Source organism: Aotus nancymaae, unplaced genomic scaffold, assembly GCF_030222135.1.
Source record: "Aotus nancymaae isolate 86718 unplaced genomic scaffold, 86718_ANA_hifiasm-v0.15.2.pri h1tg000058l, whole genome shotgun sequence".
Taxonomy (NCBI): Eukaryota; Metazoa; Chordata; class Mammalia; order Primates; family Aotidae; genus Aotus; species Aotus nancymaae.
Genome location: NW_026988472.1, coordinates 28,160,052 through 28,181,237, shown reverse-complemented (window position 1 = coordinate 28,181,237; position 21,186 = coordinate 28,160,052). Strand labels below are relative to the sequence as shown.

Sequence of the window (21,186 nt, the reverse complement as noted above, 5' to 3'; positions counted from 1 at the left end):
TTTTAACACATTAACAGAACAATCTCTGGATTTTTTATGCAGCTTACTTTACGCCTCACCTTGTCCCTCACCCTTCAAATCCTGCTTTTACGCACTTTATGAGCTGGCACACGGTAGTAAGCTACAGAACTCCAACTGGGAGTAACTCTAGTCTGTTGTTGGACCTCAGAGGACTGCTTGTATGATCTTTAAAGGAAAGTAGACAACGTTTTCTCCTTACTCAACACCTACCAACAGTCATCTGTAAACCTTTTCAACAATTATTACTATACTGCTACTAACGTTCACATCTCTCAACACCCTCAACGGCCCCCACGCTGGTGCTGCTAGTCCTCATCCTCAAACACCTTCCTGGGGCTTAAAGTCGGTCCACTGAGGCTCACTCTCCGCAATGCCTGGGGTCCAGCGAGGAAGGGCATCGTCCCCTCCGTTTGGGGGACCAAGGCCATCAAGTCGCCAGCCCATCCCAGCCACTCCCTCTCCCCTCGGCCTCCCGGGGCGTCTGGGGCGGGCGCGGACTCGCCAGGCCCTGCGCAAACCTCCGGCAGCCCCGCAGTTCCTGGTGTCAGCCGCAGTCCCGGGCCCTAGCTGAGTCCCTGGGACACCCGCAGTTGCTCACACGCCCACCGTCTCAGGCACAGGGTCACTGGGACGATCCCGGGGGCGCCACCGACGTCCCAGCTCGGGCAGGTGCCGGGCCTCCCCGTGGACACTCACCAGACGGCCGCCGTTCTCTGGCCGTCGCCGCCTCGCCCTCACGCCAGTCGCCTGCTCCCGCGGGGGGTCTGGGCTGGCGCCGCTTCCCCGCCCGACCCCCCTGGGTGAGCGCCGCTCGGGGCCGGGATCCGGTGTGAGCCGCAGCCGCCGGCCCCCTCTTTCCTCCCTCCTCCCTCAGTGCGTCCCTCCCACCGAGGCCCGCCTCGTATTTCCTGGATCCGGTCTGAGATAGAGCTTGGCAATCAAGCTCTAGCTTCAGGGCTTCCGTCGGGCGCCGTCGCTCGCCAGGCACAAAGATGGCGCCGCCGGGGACCGCCAAGGGCGATCTCGCGAGGCTTCCCCCACAGGAACAAGAGGGTGGGGGCCCAAAGGAAAGGTGATAAATTAGGGAAGCCTGAGAAACCGCTCCCCATATCTAAAATGGGCAGTACCGGTTACCGGGGAAGTTACTGCGCCTGTGCGCGCGGGCAATCACGCATGCCCGGAACGGCTCCCAAAGTAGAACCTAGTTCTCCAGGTTTTACCTGTTTCCACTACTGGCGCGGGTTGGGGTAACCGGGAATGAAACCCGGTAAAGGGCTTGGCGGGACCAGGCGCCAAGTGAGAGGCGTCCCTTAAGGCTTGGTCATCCCTCAGGAGCCCTAATGGCCAACACACTTTTGCGTCCCGGGAGTTTTCCAGTCCTTTGCTTGTTCGTATGGGTCCTGTCACCGAGTAGTCTTTGCAGAGCCTCAGCTGCACCTTATTCATCCTGCTGTGGGTTCACGTTATTGATCAAGAGCGTCTTGCTGTGTGCTTGCAGATGGGCTCACAGCTGGCAGCCACAGTCCTCCTGTTTCCCATATCACCATCTAACTTTCTCTTTCATTTTTGGTGCTACATGGGCCATCTGATACTAATAATTCTTTTTCCTATTTTATTTTTTCTTGCTCATTCATTCAAACGTGTGCTGTTCAGTTTCCTCTGTGCCAGCTACTGAGGAAACAGGTATGCTGTGACCTCAGGGAGCTACTGGCCTGGGATGGAAATGGATGAGAAAAAACAATGATGACACCTTACAACAGTAAGTTCTATAATAGAAATGAGTACAGAGAGGAGTGACAGATATGGGGGGAGGATATCATAAAATACATCAAAGAGGAAATTTCTTTTTTCTTTTTTTTGGAGACCGAGTCTCACTCTGTTGCCTAGGCTGGAATGCAGTGGCGTGATCTCGGCTCACCGCAACCTCTGCCTCTCGGGTTCAAGCAATTCTCCTGCCTCAACCTCCCGAGTAGGTGAGACTACAGGTGTACGCTACCACGCCCAGCTAATTTTTGTAGTTTTGGCAGAGACAGAGCTTCATCATGTTGGACAGGCTGGTCTCGAACTCCCGACCTCAGGTGATCTGCCTGCCTTGGCCTCCCAAAGTGCTGAGATTACAGGTGGTGAGCCACCGCGCCCAGCCAAAAAGGAAATTCTTGAGAGACGTCTGGTAGGCATAAGATTTAGTCCAGTGAATCACTCACTGCATATCAGGAAACCAGCCACCGCGATTATTTCAACCAAGAGAATTTAATATCAAGAATTGATTATTAGGCAACTGATAAGGTCAGAGAGAACTCTTAATGTATCACGGAGGTAGCAACTGCAGGAAGCAGCTACTATGCCTAGGGCTAGAAGGAGGAAGGGAAGAGGTTGGCATTATTACAATTTGGATGTTTAGAGGAGTTGCCTTGTGGAGGTAAAACTCAGACCTCTGGGAAAGGAGCAGCATTCACTGGTGCTCGTGTCTCTGAGTGGGGCTCAAGACGTTGCCTCTGCAAGTGTAGGGAAACTGCAAATGATCCAACTGCTGCTATGGGAAGGAAGTTCCCCTGTCCCTCTGGGAGCTTCCAATCTCCCTCCAGCCTGGGGATAAGAATGTGACACCTGGACTAGAGCTGAACTTGACCCACATCCTGAAGCAGAGCAGCTCCAGTGTCAAGAGCCACTCATTTTGGAAGCTGGATGTGGTCAGAAAGGGGGTCATTCACTCCGATCACACACCCCACATAGTGGGGCCCATCATGCTGAAACATTTGTAGAAAACCTGCTTCAAGTTCAGGGTTTCAGACCAAGCAGAGCAGTCCCTGCCAACTCACAAACCCATGAGTGAGAAATAAATGCTTAATGTAATATGGCACTGAGATTTTTGCTTATTACATGGCAAAAGTGGACTAATATGGAAGCTCTATTCCACAGAGTGAGCCACGGTTTAGTCTCCCTATGTCTTCTTGCTCCACCATTCCTAGACCATTGTCCTAGTCTACATGGTCCAGAATGACAGCACCACATCACATTTCCGTCATCAAGGGGGCGAAAGCCTTTAAGGGCATGACCCAGAAGTTGTTACCATCACCTATGTTCACAACCCATTGGACAGAACTTAATCACATTGCTGCATCTACCTGAAAGGGAGACTGCAAACTGTGCTCTAAGCAGTCCTGTATCTAGCTAAACATTCTATGACTTTGAAAAAGATGTTGAGGGAACAACCAGAAGCCCCATAAAATAATCAAAACTCAGACCTTATTTGAAGTTATATCTCGCCCTCTCTCCCAGTTGGATCCTGCCACCAATGAGGAGCTTGGAGTCAAGGAAGCAGGTGTAACTGTTCCCTTTCTGCCCCCTAGGCGTCTACTTCTTCTACCCCATCTTGCTAACCGTAGCTATATCACCTCCAGGGGTGAAGAGGATAGAAATAGAGGTGGCAAGGCGTTGCTTTACTGATTCTTTCATAAGATAGCTTTGTCCTCTCTGGACATGGCAATGCTGAAAATTGGCTCTTCATTGATTTCTTTTTTGAGTTCTTAGGCTCCCACAGGGAAGATACAGGAGTACCTCTCAGGACACAAACGAAGCTGTTTCCTCCATTTAGTCTCTCTCTCCTCAGCCCTTCGTCTCTCTTACTTTTCAATAAGTAAGTCCTCTCTTGGTTGTAAATGCTGTAAGTCCTCTCCTGGTTGTTAATGCCTTCCATGTGACTAGCATCCAAATGCTGGCTCTCATAGGGTGAGCGTGATTGTTCAGGACCCTCTTCACTGCACATTTCTTAAATATGGACTCAATCCTTTTAAACTTCTCCTCAGCCCCTGTCTCTTGTGGAATACCCATAGTTTCTTACTGCCAGTATCGCTTCACCAACTGGCAAGCTCTTTGGCAGGCACAAGCAAATGGATCAAGCTATTTTGCCTTCTCAGACACTCACCTGATCCATGAGAAGTTCACATGTCTTTGCCATGCTGAACAACAGACATGCTGCCTTGTCATTGCTGCTCCAGTAAGTTTCCTGCCTTCAGAATTCTGACAGGAGGCAGTGTCAGTGTCTATACTGACACAGGCCTCCGAACTCCAGGGATACATAGCAGGCTCTCCCTAAAACTTTTTCTCCAGGTTGGACCTACAAATAGCTTCAGTTCAGTAACCAAGAATCTGGAGGGTGATATGTCTTGAAGATATCCTTTATCAGCTCTCAGAGGCCACCTCACTCTCACTTTTCTCTTTGGCCTCCCCTTTTTCAATGGGAGAGAAAATCTACAACACCCCCTCAAAGGTGATAACTAGTAAACCTCTCCCTTGCAATTTTCTCTTACTTAGGCTGGAGGAAGTGTTTGAGTGATGGTCATAGAACTCATTTTGCCACCTCTTGGTAAGTCCTGTAGAGAAGTGCCTAGGAACTCTCTTTGGAATGTGATAGTACTTAGTATGCATTCTTTTCACCTGTATCAGACACATCTTATATACCATTTCAGATATTTTTGGCCTCACCTGTTGTATCAATAATCCATTGTTCTATAACAAACCACTTCAAAACATAAATAGTTTAAAATAATAATCATGTTATTTACTCATTATTCTGTGGGTCAGCAAATTGGGGTGGGCTCAGCCAGGCAGTTTTTCTTCTGGTCTCACATGGGGTCACTCAAGGTAAAAAGAATAGAGGCTATTCATGGGACCAGTGACATTCAGTGTCATCCCAACTCGACAAGGTTGGGGTGAAAGCTAAAAAGTTAGCTGGGCCTTTAATGGACCATTTCACGAGGCTGTCTGCTTCTGTGTGATGGGGTATATGATACCAGCAGTTCTCGCTGTCATGCACAACTCCTTTGCAGTAAAATGGGTCCATTGGTTTAAGGCAATACTTTGTGGGATACCATGTTACTAGATGACTATTTGTAAACTCCTGAATGGTGGTGCTTGTGGGGAAGCTGTGGATAAGTAAGGCAAACTCATATTTGCAGTATGAATCAGTTCTGGCAAGAATGAACTGCATGCCCCACACCCCATGTAGAAGGGATCCAAAGTAATCAATCTGCCAAAGTGGCTGGTCTCCTTGAGAAATGGTGCCCTACTGTGGGCTCAGTGTTGATCTCTGCTGCTGGTAGGTTGGGCCGGTAGTAGCTAACTGAACCTCGGTAAGAGGGAGCCCTTGCTGGCCTGAAGGGTAACACTAGGTTCTGTTGAGAGGATCCCTTGCCCCTTTGCTTTCCCTTCTTATAGTGCAAGTGTAAGAGGAGCCTTGTCAGTGATGGACTACTCAGGCTACTTGATGCCAGGCAATCTGAAGTTGGGGTGCCAACTGTTCATGGGAATTTTCTGGGACATTGGGGTTAATTAGATATTATAATTCTTCTATGGGGGAAGAAGTCCTATGGGAAGTTGAAATTGGGTACAGCTCTTCTCTCTGGTAAAATGGCAGATCCCTGGTTCCAGTTAGCTTTTTGCCTATAACCCAACATGAGTTCTCAGGATCACATTCAGACAAATCTGCTCTTTACTAAAATACCCTATTTAAACTATGTTAATGTTCTGCGTAGACCCCTTGATTGATTTTTACTTTGTGATTTAGTGATTCTCAATGGAAAAGGGGTTTCTCATAATCTAATATTTTCTGTATATTCTACTCCCTACTCTGCTTCCCATCTAACCTTCACTTAGTATTTGTGCCTGTACTGGCCAGTACCTTAAATAACAAGTGTCAGAATGCCTTCTGAGTTTACTAGAAGATATAAAGGAACCTACTTTAATTTTCCCTATTATAAGCACAAGGAACAACTGAATTGAGCCCTCTTATACCAAGACACTGAAAAAGGGAATATAAAATTATTAATTAGTTCTATATCATGACTGTAGTGGAGACTCTGTCTAAAGAACAGCACCAACCCAAAGGTAGTGAACTGAGAGATAAAGAGAGAGAGAAGAACTAGGTTTGAGGGATATCATTTGTACTCCTGCATGATGCAGTACTTAAAACCAGCCCTATCTTCCATACTCTTTAGTTATGTGATCTCTTTTCCATTTGGATAAGCCCATTTGGGATAAGTTTTATGTCACTTGCGAAGAAAAGATTCTAAATGAATATATCATGAATGAATGAGTCTAAAAAATGAATGGTTTGAATACTTAAGATCATGACTTAGTATAGCGAAGGTGATATGGTTTGGCTCTGTCCCCACCCAAATCTCATCTTGAATTGTACTCCCATAATTCCTGTGTGTTGTGGGAGGGACCCAGTGAGAGATAAGTGAATCATGGGGGCAGTTTCTCCCATGCTGTCCTGGTAGTGAATAAGTCTCACAAGAGCTGATGGTTTGATAAGGGGAAACCATTTCGCTTGGTTCTCATTCTCTCTCTTGCTGCCACCATGTGAGACGTGCCTTTCACCTTCCACCATGATTGTGAGGCCTCTCCAGCCATGTGGAACTGTAAGTCCGATAAACCTCTTTCTTTTGTAAGTTTCCCAGTCTTGGGCACCTCTTTATCAGCAGCGTGAAAATGGACTAATACAGAAGGCAAAGTGACCAAAAATATTTATATTCTGTTTTAATAAAATGAATTCAATTTTTGCCTAGTGCTTACGGCTCAACATGTAATAAGTACTCAAGACATAAATGCTCAATAAGCATGTGTTAAATTAATTGTAATTCTACAAAAGGAAACACACCAGGAGAACCTAAGGTGACACAGTGAGTGGACAGGGGCAGGATTTAAACCCCTTACCACCAAAAGTAAGTGATTTATGAATCAATACTGCTTACAAAATATCGTAGCTGAGAGTGTTCTTTGCTTTTGGGAAGACTATAGACTACCCCTCAAAACACATAAAAAATGGCTTGTTTTAGCAGCTTTTTTTCCAGATGGTCCTGAGGTTTTTCTGAACCACAGAGTTTCCTTTTCATAGTAAACATGTAATAGTACAAAGAGACATGTGACAGATGAAAATTGAGGTTAAGAGAATTGCCCAAGGTAATAGGTAACTGGTCCAGCCAAGGTGGGAATTCAGCCCTTCCCTTCCCAAATGCAATGAGCTCTCTGCCAGAAACACCAGAAACAGTAAGTGTCATTTATTCATAGCCTTAGGGATTCATTCACGGTTCAACATACATTTATTGCGCCACATTCTGAGGATACCGAGATGAATAAGACAAAGTCCATGGCTTGAAGGTATTTGCAGCCTATTAGAAAGAATGTCACATAAACAAATAAGCATAATGGACTATAGCGAATGAAGCTATAGCTCATGCCTTTGGTGTTCTAGAAGCTATGGGTCTGGAGGAAATGTTTGGGAGAGTGGGGTTTGGAAAAAGTTATGGGTGAGAGAGAGTTAGTTGTCTGCAGTCATCCTGAAGGAGATCATGTATAAATTCATAATAAAACTGAGTAAATATATGTTCAGTTCTTATAAATAATAAAGATTCAAAATTATGGTTTATTATTATTTCCATTTTGCCAAGGAGAAATTATGTAAAGAATTTTTTAATGTCTCCTTTTGCTACTTACCTGATCACTTGGGCCCAGGAGTTCAAGACCAGCCTGGGCAACACAGCAAGACCTTGTCTCTACAAAAAATTTAAAAAATTAGCCAGGCATGGTGGCACTTACCTGTGGTCCCAGCTATTTGGGTGGCTGAGATGGAAGGATTGCTTGAGTTTGGGAGGTTGAGGCCGCAGTGAGCCATGGTCATGCCACTGCACTCTAGCCTGGGTGACAGAGTAAGAACCTGTCTCAAAATGAAATCCCCCACCAAAAAAACCCACTAGTTTCAAACCCATATTATGGTTCATATGTGTAATGTCCAAAAGACGGGCTGAGGAATAATAGTTGACGATACTTAATTTGGCATATTTGGTTAGAAAATTATAAATAACTCATATTAATTTATAGTCAAAAGTCAATGGATAATTATTTAAAATATTACATTACATTGCCTATAATTCTATTATTATAAAACAATTATTTTCCTTTTTACTCATTCATTTATTCAACAAATAAATGAGGCTCTATGATGCTACATCTTATGCTAGAAACTGGGGTCATAGCCGTGGACAAAGATCTGTGATTATAGCTTTCCATTTAAAGGGATGGATACACAAACAATTACAATAAAGTGTAATAAGGGGAGGTATGAGAAGCATCTAGTAGAGATACCTAATTTGGACTGAGAGACTCTTGAAAGGCTTCATAGAGAAAATGACACCTAAATTGAAGAAAGTGGCAGGACCACTTACTTTTACAAATGCAATAATACTTGTATCAGTTAGAGTAGGCTAATAGAACCTCAAAGAAATCCTCAAAATTTAGTGACTTAAAGAACACAATTATTTCTTCCTAACGTAACAGTCTAGGTCAGGTATTGTAGATTGACAGGTGTTTTCCTCCACATGGTTATCTAGAGACCCAGAGTCCTCCTGCTTTGTGCCTCTGTAACTTCTATAGCCTCGTCACCTATGAGATTGAGGTTGGATTGCCACAAACAGAGATCAGCTAGTAGATGACAAAAAATGTATAAAGGAGGCACCTGGCTAGGGAGTATCACACTCATATCACTTCTACTCATATCACACTTCTACTCATATCTCACTTCTACTTCATATCACACGTCTACTCATATCTCATTGACTAGAACTTAATCATATGACCACATCTAACTTCACATGCCTAGGAAGCAGGTTAGAATGGATTTTGGTAAGCAGTTACCAGAATTCACCATGATGGTATATGTAAAATCTTTTTATAGATTCTTACTTTAATTTTCCTTATATCAAACATTTTCCATGTTTCTTCAGAGTCTTCATTAATGTGGTAGGTTTTATTATTCTTCAACAAATTTGCTTCTCTTCTCCTCTGGGTCCATCTCTATAGAACCTCTTCGGGGGAGGGGCCTCCCTGAAGGAGTCGTATCTGTCCTATTGATAGCAGGCTTGGTCATGTGACTTTCTTTGGCCAGTGTGATTTGTCCAGAAATTAAATATTCTACATCTGAACATAAGCTTTAAAAGCTGTTATTCTGTCCTTACTTTTTGTCGTCTGCCAGAGACTAACATGGGGACTGGTCCTTCCAACTGGGCCCTAGGATGAAGCAGAGCTATAGCTAACCTGCAAAGGGTAGGTAATGTGAGTGAGAAATCTGTGATAAATCACTGAGATTTGGGAATCATCTGTTACTGCAGCATAATCTAGCAAAAGCTTACTGAATTAATAATTAGAATATCTACATTGTTCCATTGTGGTATGCCTACCAATTTTTTAAGCCATTTGAAAAATATTGAACATTTAGATGATTTCCAATTTTCTGCTGTTATATGTCTTGCTAAAATGGACATCTTTATGCAAATATTTTGTTTCTTTTATTTTCCAAAGACGCATTTTCAGATAAAAAAGTCAACATTAATGATTATCATTATTTCTCTTGTTTCTAAGAGGGTTATATTGTCTGTATACTAAAACAGGGTACAGCAATAAACACAGAAACCACTCTAATACTTTCAAAAAAGGAAAAATTAAACAGGAAATTGATTCCACAAATAATGGAGAAGCTGAGAAGTCAGTGATGAAACTACCCTGAGATTGGCAAAAGCAGAAACATGCTGCCATCCCTAGGGATGGGAAACATTTATTTGGAGGAGGTGGTTTTACCAGATCCCAGAATCCAGGGCAATTTAAAGGGAACCTGAAGGACGGCTAGTTCTGCCTGGTCAGAATTGACCAGTAGTAGCTGGGACCATCAGGGGAGGTTTGGTTTGGCAAAAGCTAAATCCATGGAAGAGATGCTGCAAGAATCAGAAAAAGAGGGAGAAAAATACTGCAAACTCTTCCCTCTTGATCTCCATTCTCTCCAATCTTCTGCCTGTGCCATTGCTATAGTTTGAATATTTGTGTCCCCTTCAAAATTCATGTTGGGACTTAAACCCCGATTGACAGTATTAAGAAGTGGAGTTTTTAGGAGGTGATTACATCATTAAGACAGAGCCCTCATGAATGGGATTATCAACTTTATGAAAGGGCTGTAGTGAACTAGCTAACTTTTGCTTTTCTATCTCTTCTTGCCATGTGAGTGGGGAACATTTGTTCTTTTTGCCCTTCCACTCTTCTGCCATGTGAGGACGTAGCAAAAAGGCCCTCACCAGGCACCAAATGCCAGCTCTTTGATCTTGGACTTTCCAGCCACACACAGAACAAACTCAGCAATGAAGAAAACTCCAAAATACAAACCTGGACATCTCAAAGTCCAGGATCTCTGAATTGTGATGTGTCATCCTCTGTATCAGGCTCAGATGTGTCTCCTTGTGATCCTGTAATTTATGAAAAGTAAGACAAGTTATGTGCCCCATCCACAACATAATAGTGGACTAGGAACAAGGTAACGAACAGAAACACTGATGTTGGAAATGGAAAAGTCGAACCACTCAGCAGTCATTACGTCAAGGTAATTATTAAGTCCTACTGGCTTGGAAATGCAAAAGCTCCTTGTCCTAACATTGAATTGAATTTCTTAGTTAGCTCATCTGACAGCCCTTAGCTCTGCTCTCTTAAGAGAACTCCTTGTCCATTGTCCTTTATGGACCTTGTCTCTGCTCTCTGGAAGGTTCATTTCCATTGATTACTATGGCCACATTTGCAGTGGGTGGTTCTTGGGGATTGCTCAGCTTTCACAGCCTGTTTCCTACTGAGCAGTTAGGGGGGTTCTACCACTATATGAGGGCTCTAATCGTGATAGGCATTTGCAAACCAGGCTTTTGGTTTCTTTGGCTTTTGGATTCCCACTACTACTTAATAGGATTCTGGTCTATTTGCTGCTTGCCAATTGCATATAGAAGTAACCATAGTCTAAGATCTCTTCCAGGTAAATTATTTTGCTGTCACCGTTCTCTGTGCTGATTCATCTTCCTCTCATTGAACTTAATAGCTGTTTCCTTAGGTTCTTCTTAATAAGTTTGTATGAGAAGTTGACATACTTAACATGATCTCTACCTCTGCTCTGTTTCTTACTTATTGGTTAAGAGGAAGATGAGTGAGGAGCCACAATATTATTTCCTGCCAAGTCTTCCTTTTCTGCAGCCTCTTTAATTTGCTTTACTGTGAAGTTGCAGAAAGCAGATGGCTTTTTCAATTGCATGGGACTCTCAGATTGCAGGCCACAGGCAAAGAACGTACTCTTAACAGAGCTATGTTCCTTTCCATTTTTCGTTGCTGTCTAACTCTCATCAGGGTCCATCCCTCTATAGGATGTTGTTAAGTATTAAGATGCAGCATACACTCCCCCAACATTTGGAACCTTTCTTATCATTTATCTCAATGCCATTACTTGCTATGCTCATGAGTTATCTTCCACGATCTTGCTGACCTTTGTTAATGCTCTGCCTAGCCAAAATTTCTATTTCCATGGAAGAAAGAGAAAGTGAATATTGGGGAAGAACTAGCATACTCACACAAATGCCTATTGATTTGGACAGGTTCTTAATTCCATTCCATAAAGTGAGTCAGCAACTTGCAGAAGGCATGGGGCCAGTGAAATGGAAAACTGGCACCCTCAGATTGCCATACAGTACAGTATGAAAGGACTCACTGTAAAAAGGAAACCCAGACAGCCTCCTCCTCACCAAAACAAAAAAAATTGTGGTGAAACTTTTGCTAGTTTTAATGTGACTGGTATAGATGCCTAAAGATTATCTTACAACTAGAAAAAAACTGACTTTCTGGGTTATGTCAAAAACTAAATAAAGAAGAACTTAATTTTCAAAGTCTAACAAAACAGCTACCTGCTGATTTTAAAAGCTATAAAGGTAAGAAAACCCATGCACTATTATAATTTTTCAATATGGTTGTTGGATTGCTGAAGTTACTTCTGAAATTCTTTTATTTTCTTTTAGAAATATTTAATGTAGATTTGGAGCTTGTAACATATTCTAAATACCTCATGATGTTTCCTTCCTTGTTACGTTATAAAATAAACCTTTAAAGAGAATAAAAAATTAATGATTGTCACAGAGAGATTTTTCTTTCTCTTCTCAGCATGTTCATATTATTTATTATATCATTTTCTTGATGTTCATTCCATCTGATAAATGCACTCCAGATTCCTTCATTTCTAGCAGTAAAGATACCTTCATTAGTTTGCACTGTCAAAATACAAATTAAATATCAATTTTATTTAAGAATGGGAATAATGGCTATTCTAAGAAGTTCTGGGACAAAGCCAATAGACTTTGAGAAATGCATATTGCTATAGTTATCTACATCAGTAGAAATATAAGAAATTTTGCCTATTTTGTTCACTGCTACATACCTGGTGCCCATAATAGTACTTGGTTCACACTCAATAAATATTTATTGAATTAATAAATTGAAATTAATGAATTTCCTTTTAATAATTCTAAAATACACTGGAAATATTTAACTAAAGTAGTCAAAAGAGAATTAGGTCTTTTCAAGTCTAAGGAGGAGATAGCGTGATGTGATTATATAGTGATGCCCTCCAAAACTCCAAGTGGACATCCCAGCCCAGGTAACATAGACTGAATCGCTAATGGCATTGAGCACTGTTTTTGCCAAGACTGGAAATTGGCCTAAGTGGCCTTTCCCATGTGTCCTTTCTCCTGAGCCCAAACTTAATTTCTGCTCAAGTGTCTAAGGCGTGCAAGTAGGAGTAGAGGTCTTTTTCTTAACTGAATGAGGAGTGAGGAAAAGAAAGAATATGGCCCATTTGTCATCACCAGTCACAGAAAGAGGTAATGAGTAAGATTCTGAGCAGGCCAGGCATGGTGGCTCACACCTGTAATCCCAACACTTTGGGAGGCCAAGGCAGGTGGATCACTTGAGGTCAGGAGTTCGAGACCAGCCTGACCAACATGGTAAAACCCTGTCTCTACTAAAAACACAAAAATTAGCCTGGCGAGGCTGAGGCATGAGAATCATTCGAACCTGGGAGGCAGAGGTTGCAGTGAGCCGAGGTCATGCCACTGCACTCTAGCCTGGGTGACAGAGTGAGACTCTGTCTCAAAATAAATAAACAAATAAAACATGAGAGTCATTCAAACCTGGGTGGTAGAGGTTGCAGTGAGCCGAGATCATGCCACTGCACTCTAGCCTGGGCAACAGAGTGAGACTCCATCTCAAAATAAACAAATAAATAAAAATAAAAAAATAAAAGATTCTGAGCAAAATGTCTCCAAAAAGGAAATTCAGAGGAAGAGGAAACCCAATGGCTTATACACAGAACCATTTAACTTCCTAGATTATCATCCAAGCTGAGATAATTGATTTGAGATCTTTGTTTTTTTTTTTCTCAAATAGGTGTTCAGTGCTGTAACTTTTCTTCTAGGCACTGCTTTAGGTACAGCCCACAAATTTTAATTTGTCATATTTTCATTTTTATATAATTAAAACCTTTTTCTAATTTCTCCTTTGGTTTCTTCTTTGATCCATAAGTTATTTAGAGTTGTGTTACTTGAGGATTTTCCAGAGATCTTTCTGTTATTGTTTTCTAATTTAATTTTATTGTGGTTATAGAACACATTGCAAAATTTGGATCCTTTTAAATTCATTGGGACTTGCTTTGCAGCCCAGAATATGATCTACCTTGCTAAATATTTCATGTGTATTTGAAAAGAATGTGTATTCTGCTCTTGGTATATAGAATGTTTGATAAATGTTAATTAGGTCACTTTAGTTCACAGTATTATTCAAGTTTCCTACATACTTTCTGATTTTCTGTTTACTTGTTTTTTCTGTTTACTCTCAATTGATTATTGAGAGGGGTGTTTCAATCTCCAATTGCAAATGTGGAATTATCTATTCCACCTTTCAATTCTATCAGTTTTTGTTTCATTTATTTTGAAGCTCTGTTATGAAGTTTATAAATACTTAGTATTATTATATACTCCTCATGAATTGACCCCTTTATCATTATGGAATGAGCATCTTTATCCCTTATATTCTTTGCTCTGGAACCTACTTTCATGTTAATATAGCCACTCCAGCTTTATTTTGACTAGTGTTAGTGTGATATATATTTTCTCATGCTTTTATTTTTAACCTATTTACACCTTTAAATTCAAAGTGGATTTCTTGTAAGCGACATATTTGGGTCTTGCCTTTTCATCCAATCTGATGTTGTGAAAAATTATGAGAAGTTGTTTTCATATTTAGTTTGTATTTCAAACTTTTAAAAGTTTTTTAATGTGTGTATGTATATATCTGTGTATGTATATGCAGATGTATACATTTTATAAATAAAGGTATACATATATGTTGGAAAGTGTGATCAAAAATCTTTTTATTCACAGGGTAATCGGTAAACAAAGTATGGAGACCACAGCTTTAGGGGGAATGTGAACAAGTGACCAGTACTTATTTCAAGTAAAGAGAAATAAGGACTGAAGGGTGAGACAGTCTGTACATCACACAACTCTAATTGAGTGGCATCCCTCTATCACATATGTGAATGATGTTCACTGGAATTGTGTTAAGCTATGGCTTTTGCTAGAAGATCCATTTGGAGGAAAGAATAACAGAGCCATATATGAAAGAGGCTTTGAAGGGTCTGTTCCCAGAGGACCCAAGGCCAAGCAAGCTGTCTCAACATACATCATTGGTCATGAGTCCAGAAGGATTGTCCAGTGGAGGGGATATGTATATCGGGGAGAGGACTGGAGGGAAGAGGGCAAGACAGTAAAGATCCAGAAAGTTGCATAGGAGGCCCTTCTAGTCTGTGGCTATATCTAAGTTATCTATATTCATTGTTTACAGAGTGTGTCCAAAAGTTGGAAAAGCAAGAGGTTAAAGTACCATCTCTGAAGAGGGGATATTTTATAAAAGCTAATGCTTACAAAACATGCTATTAAAATTGTTTGCTTGGATAGCAAATACATTCTGCTGAAGATTATTGGCAATAATAGTTCTAAGAACTAAATGCGTATGTGAACTGTTTAAAGATTACCTCACTCAACATCAAATTTCTTGAATTTATTTTTGAACTTCTAGAAGCAATCTAAAGCCTGCTATTTTCCAAGTTGTGGACTGAAGGTGTGAATTTCTCTCAGCCCCTGTAGGGAAGCACTTTAGAATTCATTTCCCTGACATGTGATTGCTTTCCCCAAGGCAATTTTGGAGGGAACATTAAGCACTATGGAACTAGAATTGGAGAAATGGGCCACACAAAATGTTTTTAATCAGAGTAGGAGTACATTTAATCACTGTGTAATAGAAGACTTTAAAGCAACAACACTTTGTTTAAGAGACTTATTGACTGGGAAGTTAATTTAAACTGGTCATCTTCTTCTCCTCTCTGGCTTTCCATTTTGGAAATGTTTGGCCAAGGTTGAGCTCAATATTTTATTTGTATTTGGTAGTTATTCTAGAGCCCACCATTGCCACTCCCATTAGCATCTTCATCCTTTGAACTATAAATGGAAATTCTCATGTTTTGGTTTTTGTCTTTGCAAGTTATACTTGTCTCTGACAATTCCCTTTTCATCTGAGAAAAGCCAGAGTGGCGCTTTGTATTTTCAGTCATATTCCCTCTAGTATCAAATGTCACAGCTGGGTTGCAAAAAGGTTTATTTGTATTATAATAGCATTTCCTTTAGATCTCAAGGGGCCTCTATGTCTAAAATCACTTGTCTACAGGAACTTTAGGGAGAATAATTTGACCTTTTAGAAAGTAAACTTTCCAACTGAGTATCTCCCTCTGGATCTAGGTTCAGATGATTGTGTGTGCGCGTGTGTGTGTGTGCCTGTGTGCCTTGAGCTTTTAGGTTAATGTAGATTCTGACTTTTCAAAGTGATATAGTGTGTCTTTGATTTCCCAAACAGAAAGAGCTTTTGCTGATTGTGATAATGAGTAAACTATAAATATTGTGGCAGGATAATGTATTGAGATCATAATGTATGTTCTTTCTTTTTGTTTTTCCTCCTTCATTCCAGAAAATTAGTAGTTCTTTTTGTGCGCCTTCCCAGAGGAGGGTTTGTATTTTATTTGTAGGCAGAAACAGGGTAACTAACTATCCTAGTTTACTCAGGACTTGCAGGGGGGTTTGAGGGGGGAACAGTTCCTAGCACATGAGACTTTCAGTACTGAAACCAGGAAAGTCCCAGGCAAGCCAGGACAAGTTGGTCGCCCTAAGCAGAAGTCATGTACGAGATCCTTCCCATCTGGATTTTTTTCTACACCCTGAGCTCATTGAAGAGAGGTGCCCTTAAAGGTAAATGGGCAGAGGTATACCATGTATATGTAAATTTCTTATTTAAATATAACATACATATTAAAAATGCACAAATCATAAGCATGCTATTCTACAAATTTTCACCAAGTAAACACACATGTAAGTAATATCTAGACCAAGAAAGAGAATATTTTCAGGATCGCTGAAGTCCCCTTGTGTATTCTTTCAGTCACCACCCCCTTGAATAACCACTGTCCTTACTTAAAACATTTTAGATTAGTTTTGCCTGCTTTTATTTCAATGGAAACATACAGTTTATAATCTCATTTCCAGTTTCTTTCATTCTATATTATGTTTGTGAGATTCACCCATGCTGTTGTATGTCATTTAGTTTGATCAATCCTTATTGTTATATATATCCCATTATATGACCATATCACTCTCTTAATCCTTTTCTACTACTATAACAGAATACCACAGACTGGATAATTTATAAAGAAAAGAAGTGTATTTGACTCACAGTTCTGGAGGCTGGAAGTCCAAGATCGAGGGGCTGCTTCTGGTAAGGGCCTTCTTGTTGTGTCATATCATGGCAGAAGGGCAAATGAGCATGTGAGACAGAGAAAGGAAATCAGGCCAAACTTACTTTTTTTACTTTGAGACAGAGTCTCGCTCTGTAGCGCAGGCTGGAATGCAATGGCATGATCTGGTCTCACTGCAACCTCTGCCTCCTGGGTTCAAGCAATTCTCCTGCCTCAGCCTCTTGAGTAGTTGGGATTACAGGCACATGCCACCACGCCCAGCTAATTTTGTTTTTTTTTTTTTTGTATTTTTAGTAGAGATGGGGTTTCACTATGTTGATCAGGCTGGTCTCGAACTCCTGACGTAGTGATCCACCCACCTCAGCCTCCCAAAGTGCTGAGATTACAGGCGTGAGCCACCGTACCTGGCCCAAACTTACTTTTGTAACAAATTCAGTCTCATGATAACTAACCCACTCCATGATAACAGCATTAATCCATTCATAAAAGTATAAACCCAAAATAAAATTTTAAGCTCTACAGTTGACCACCCCCCACCCCTTTGGCCAAGAGCGTTCCCAAGTAAACCTGAAAATCTAATTCAGGCCATGATGGGAAGTGAGGGTCAGGCATGCCTCATTGTACCCTCTTCCCTTTGGAATTCAGGCACAAACAACCAGCACCAACATTAAAACAGAGATCGTAAGACTGACTAAACAGACTGTAGCAATAAGATACATCACATGACAGATAGCAGGATCTGAAAGAAATCAAAGCATTTTACCCTGAAATATATTTCTTTGACATATTTGAAAATGGTTCTGCAAAGCTGTCTGTTGTGGGGGAAATCTACATTCTGTAGAGTCCCTTTCCCTTTCCAAGTTTTTTCCTGACCTAGGAGAGATTAAATAAGAGTCTGGCACCTCTTTAAGTCTAATAGGAAACATTTACCATCTATTCTCTCTGAAGCCTGCCACCTGGAGGCTTCATCTACATAATAAGAACCTCGGTCTTCACAACCCCTTACCATAACCCAGACATTGCTTTTTATTGATACCAGGCCTTTAGGTGAACTCAAGCAATTACCATTCAGAAAGTTTTGGAATCTACTTACGACCTGGAACTCTCCTCACCCTCACCCACCCCACCTCCCCTTCAAGTTATCTCACCTTTCCAGACCAAACCAATGTACACCATACATGCATTGATTGATGTCTGCCTGTAACTCCTATCCCCCTAAAACGTATAATATCAAGCTGTAACCCCACCACCTTGGGCACATGTTCTCAGGACGTCCTGAAGCTGTATCATGGACATGCCCTGTACCTTGGCAAAATAAACTTCTCCATCGATACTTGTCTCAGATAGTTTTTGGTTTACAAAGGCAGAACCCTCATGGCTAAATCACCTCTTAAAAGTCCCACCTGTGATATAATAGCAATTAAATTTCAATATTGTTTTGGAGGGGCCATTCAAACCATAGCAACCACAATTTACTTATCTATTCTGTTTTTGATGAACATTGTTTCCACTTTGGGACTGTTATAAATAGTGCTACTATGGATACATTAAAATCAGAAAAAGATGCATAGGGCAGAGTGTGGAAGGATTCTCAAGGATTCCAAACATGAAGCTCCCATTGTTCTCAGGATGCATTACTCTCATGAGATCAATGTATAACAATATCCACAGAGGATTGCCAATAATATTCTGTGCAAACTGTCAACCCAGGAAGCTCACTCCAGCTTTTGTATCCAGAGTTTTTATTGGAGCTTCATTTTGTAGGTTTGATTTAACTGTGGTTGAATTCGATCTCCAGCTCTCACCTCTATCATATAATTCACCTTTCTGGTATGTCCAGCCTCCACCAAAAGACTATCTAGTGTGGCTTGCCCCACCCTAAGACATCTCCTTAGCAGGAACTATTGGGTGTGATCCAAGTGGCTGACCATGGATGACAAAGACAGTCACATTACTCTAGAAATTCCAAGGCTTTAGAGGTTACCTTCAAGAGCCAGGACAAAGGCCAGACCACTCTTTGAGCAAGGCCAAATTCCTTACTACAGAGGGCCCTTTCCCCTTTTTCTATAAGACACTTGGATTCTGATACTACAATGAGAGAGGAGCTAGTGTAATAATGATTGGGATCATCTGCCCAGTAGGAATGGAGACTCAAAACAGAATTTAAGATAATTTACAGAAAACAAAGCAATACCATATTTCCTATATATGTGATATAGCAGAATAGTATTTTGCAATATAAGCCAATGGGTTTTTCATTATTGGTAATTACTTTTTACCCCCACATCCCTCCCTTATTAAAATAAACAGAAAGATAAAAGAATCATTTACTTTTGTGCTACAAAGTAGGCTTTTGAAGCTCTTTGCGGAGATTATATTTATGAAAGTAAAGGTTATGGGGCTGCAAGAGCCTGAGTAGTTTGAGTATCAGAACCCATGGTCCTGAAGGCTCCAAGGTAGACACAGAAAGATCTGGAAAAAAACAGATCAATCACAGCTGCCTAAAGCTATATAAAGTTTTCCCAGGACTAGCAGAGAGGAGACTCAGAGGGGAAAAAGGACCCTATAAATATGTTCCTAAGAAGGGGCTCGAGTCTCTGCATGCACTCTCTCTACCCCAACCTAGGTTCTCTAAATAAAGGTAGGCACTAGGAAGAGGTTTCCCTGTCCTTTGTCAAACAGTAGAAGTAGAATGCACACAAGTAGTGTACCCACCCTGGGCCATTGGCAAAAATAGAGCTACGTGCAAGTAATTGGAACCCTGAGTATGATGTCTGTCTGGGAGTGGGTACAAGTTTGTAATACCTTGGACTGTGAGTAAACTTTGCTGAGAAACTTACTTAAAAGTAATCTTGAAACTATGAAATTTGCAAGGCCAGAGCAAAGGCAAATGTTAAGCCATCCAATTGTAACACCTCTTCAACCCAGGACACACAGAGAGTCTCATGGAAGTTGATTTCCACTGAAGATGAGTTAACAGCAAAAAAATCACAAAGTACATGAGGAGATTTTCTTCCCTGAGTATTAGCAGACACTGTTAATAAAGAATCTATTGCAGGGAACCACAAAGAAATCTAATAGGTGTAGGAGGAGCCATCCTCTCCCTTTTCCCTTATTCTTCTTTAGCCAAGCAAAAACAAAAACAAAAAAAAACAAAAAACAAACAAACAAACAAACAAACAAACAAAAATAACAAGGACAAAAACCAAAAAAACCTTTGCATCTTTACAAACATTAGGAAGAATTGTGCCTTAATTTGATCAGCTCCAGGAGTGGATTCTAAGATAAGAATTCAAGTACAAATAGTTCTTTGTGAGGTAAAGAAATCACCTGTGTGTGGGAGTAGAGGTAGGGGGAGTTATTCAGAGAAGGCAAGGCAGATAAGATATATTATTAAGCCAACTATCATGGTGGGCACCTGGAGCTTGACCCCTTGGGAAAACGCCATGGAGGAAAAGTATAAAATATACACACATCAGAATTATACTACTACCCAAGGGGTGAGGGATCTGGGGTATTAATAATGAGATATAATTTATAATGGGTAAAAATAATTATAGTAAGAGTTTTTGGCTGAGGACTGCCCTCAGAGAGTTGATTCTCTGGCACTCCTAATCTGCTGCACCAAGTAGAGTAGTCCTGCTGGAGGGAGAAGGGCATTTAGATGCAGAGATGCAGGTACTGGCCAGCAGAAGTTAAAGGGAACATGTTGAAATGATAAAGGTCAAAGGGCCATGGATGGAGCACTGAGAGTGTCTGCTACAAGCAACTTTTGACTGTGTCTCTCCCCATTCACTCTCTTTGCCATACTCACAGTCCAAGGTATTACACATTTGTACTCACCCCCAGGCAGAGATCATACTCAGGGCTCCAATTTCTTGCAGGTAGCTCTATTTTTGCCAGTGGCCCAGGGTGGGTACACTACTTGTGTGCATTCTACTTCTGCTGTTTGACAAAGGACAGGGAAACCCCCTCCTAGTGCCACCTTTAGTTAGAGAACCTAGGTCTGGTTTTCTGGTTTGACTTGTTCCCTTAGCCTGGATTCCAGTGCTATTCTTATGTTAGAAACCTATTCACCCTGAGGTGCATGTCCAGGTCCAATACTCCAAAAGCTGTCTGACCTCAATTCTTTCTCACTGTTTTGACCCCTGGAGATTTGCTTTTGAGCTCAACTATGTTTTAGAGTATTTTTTTATATCACTTACCTAGCATATCTTTCTTTCTTTTTTCTTTTCTTTTTTTCTTTGGGATATAGTCTCATTCTGTTGCCCAGGCTGGAGTGTCATAGTGCAATCACAGTTCATTGCAACCTTGACCTCCCAGGCTCAAATGATTCTCCCATGTCAGCCTCCTGAGTAGCTGGGACCATAGGCATGTACCACCATGCCTATATGTGTATACCCAAAGAACTATATATATAATGTAGAACGACATGTTTATGTGTGTGTGGTTTTTTTTTCTTA

General features: G+C 41.3%; 1 protein-coding gene across 2 annotated transcripts in view; it reads right to left on the bottom strand.

Moving 5' to 3' along the window:
* Nucleotides 1–852, bottom strand: part of TAB3 (TGF-beta activated kinase 1 (MAP3K7) binding protein 3) — a 64,132-nt gene extending 63,280 nt beyond the window's left edge. For both annotated transcript variants that reach the window (XM_012448872.2, XM_064364435.1), the window contains exon 1: nt 718–852. The gene's annotated coding sequence lies outside the window, so the exon portion shown is untranslated. The remainder of the gene's footprint in view (nt 1–717) is intronic.
* Between the last annotated feature and the right edge of the window lie 20,334 nt (nt 853–21,186).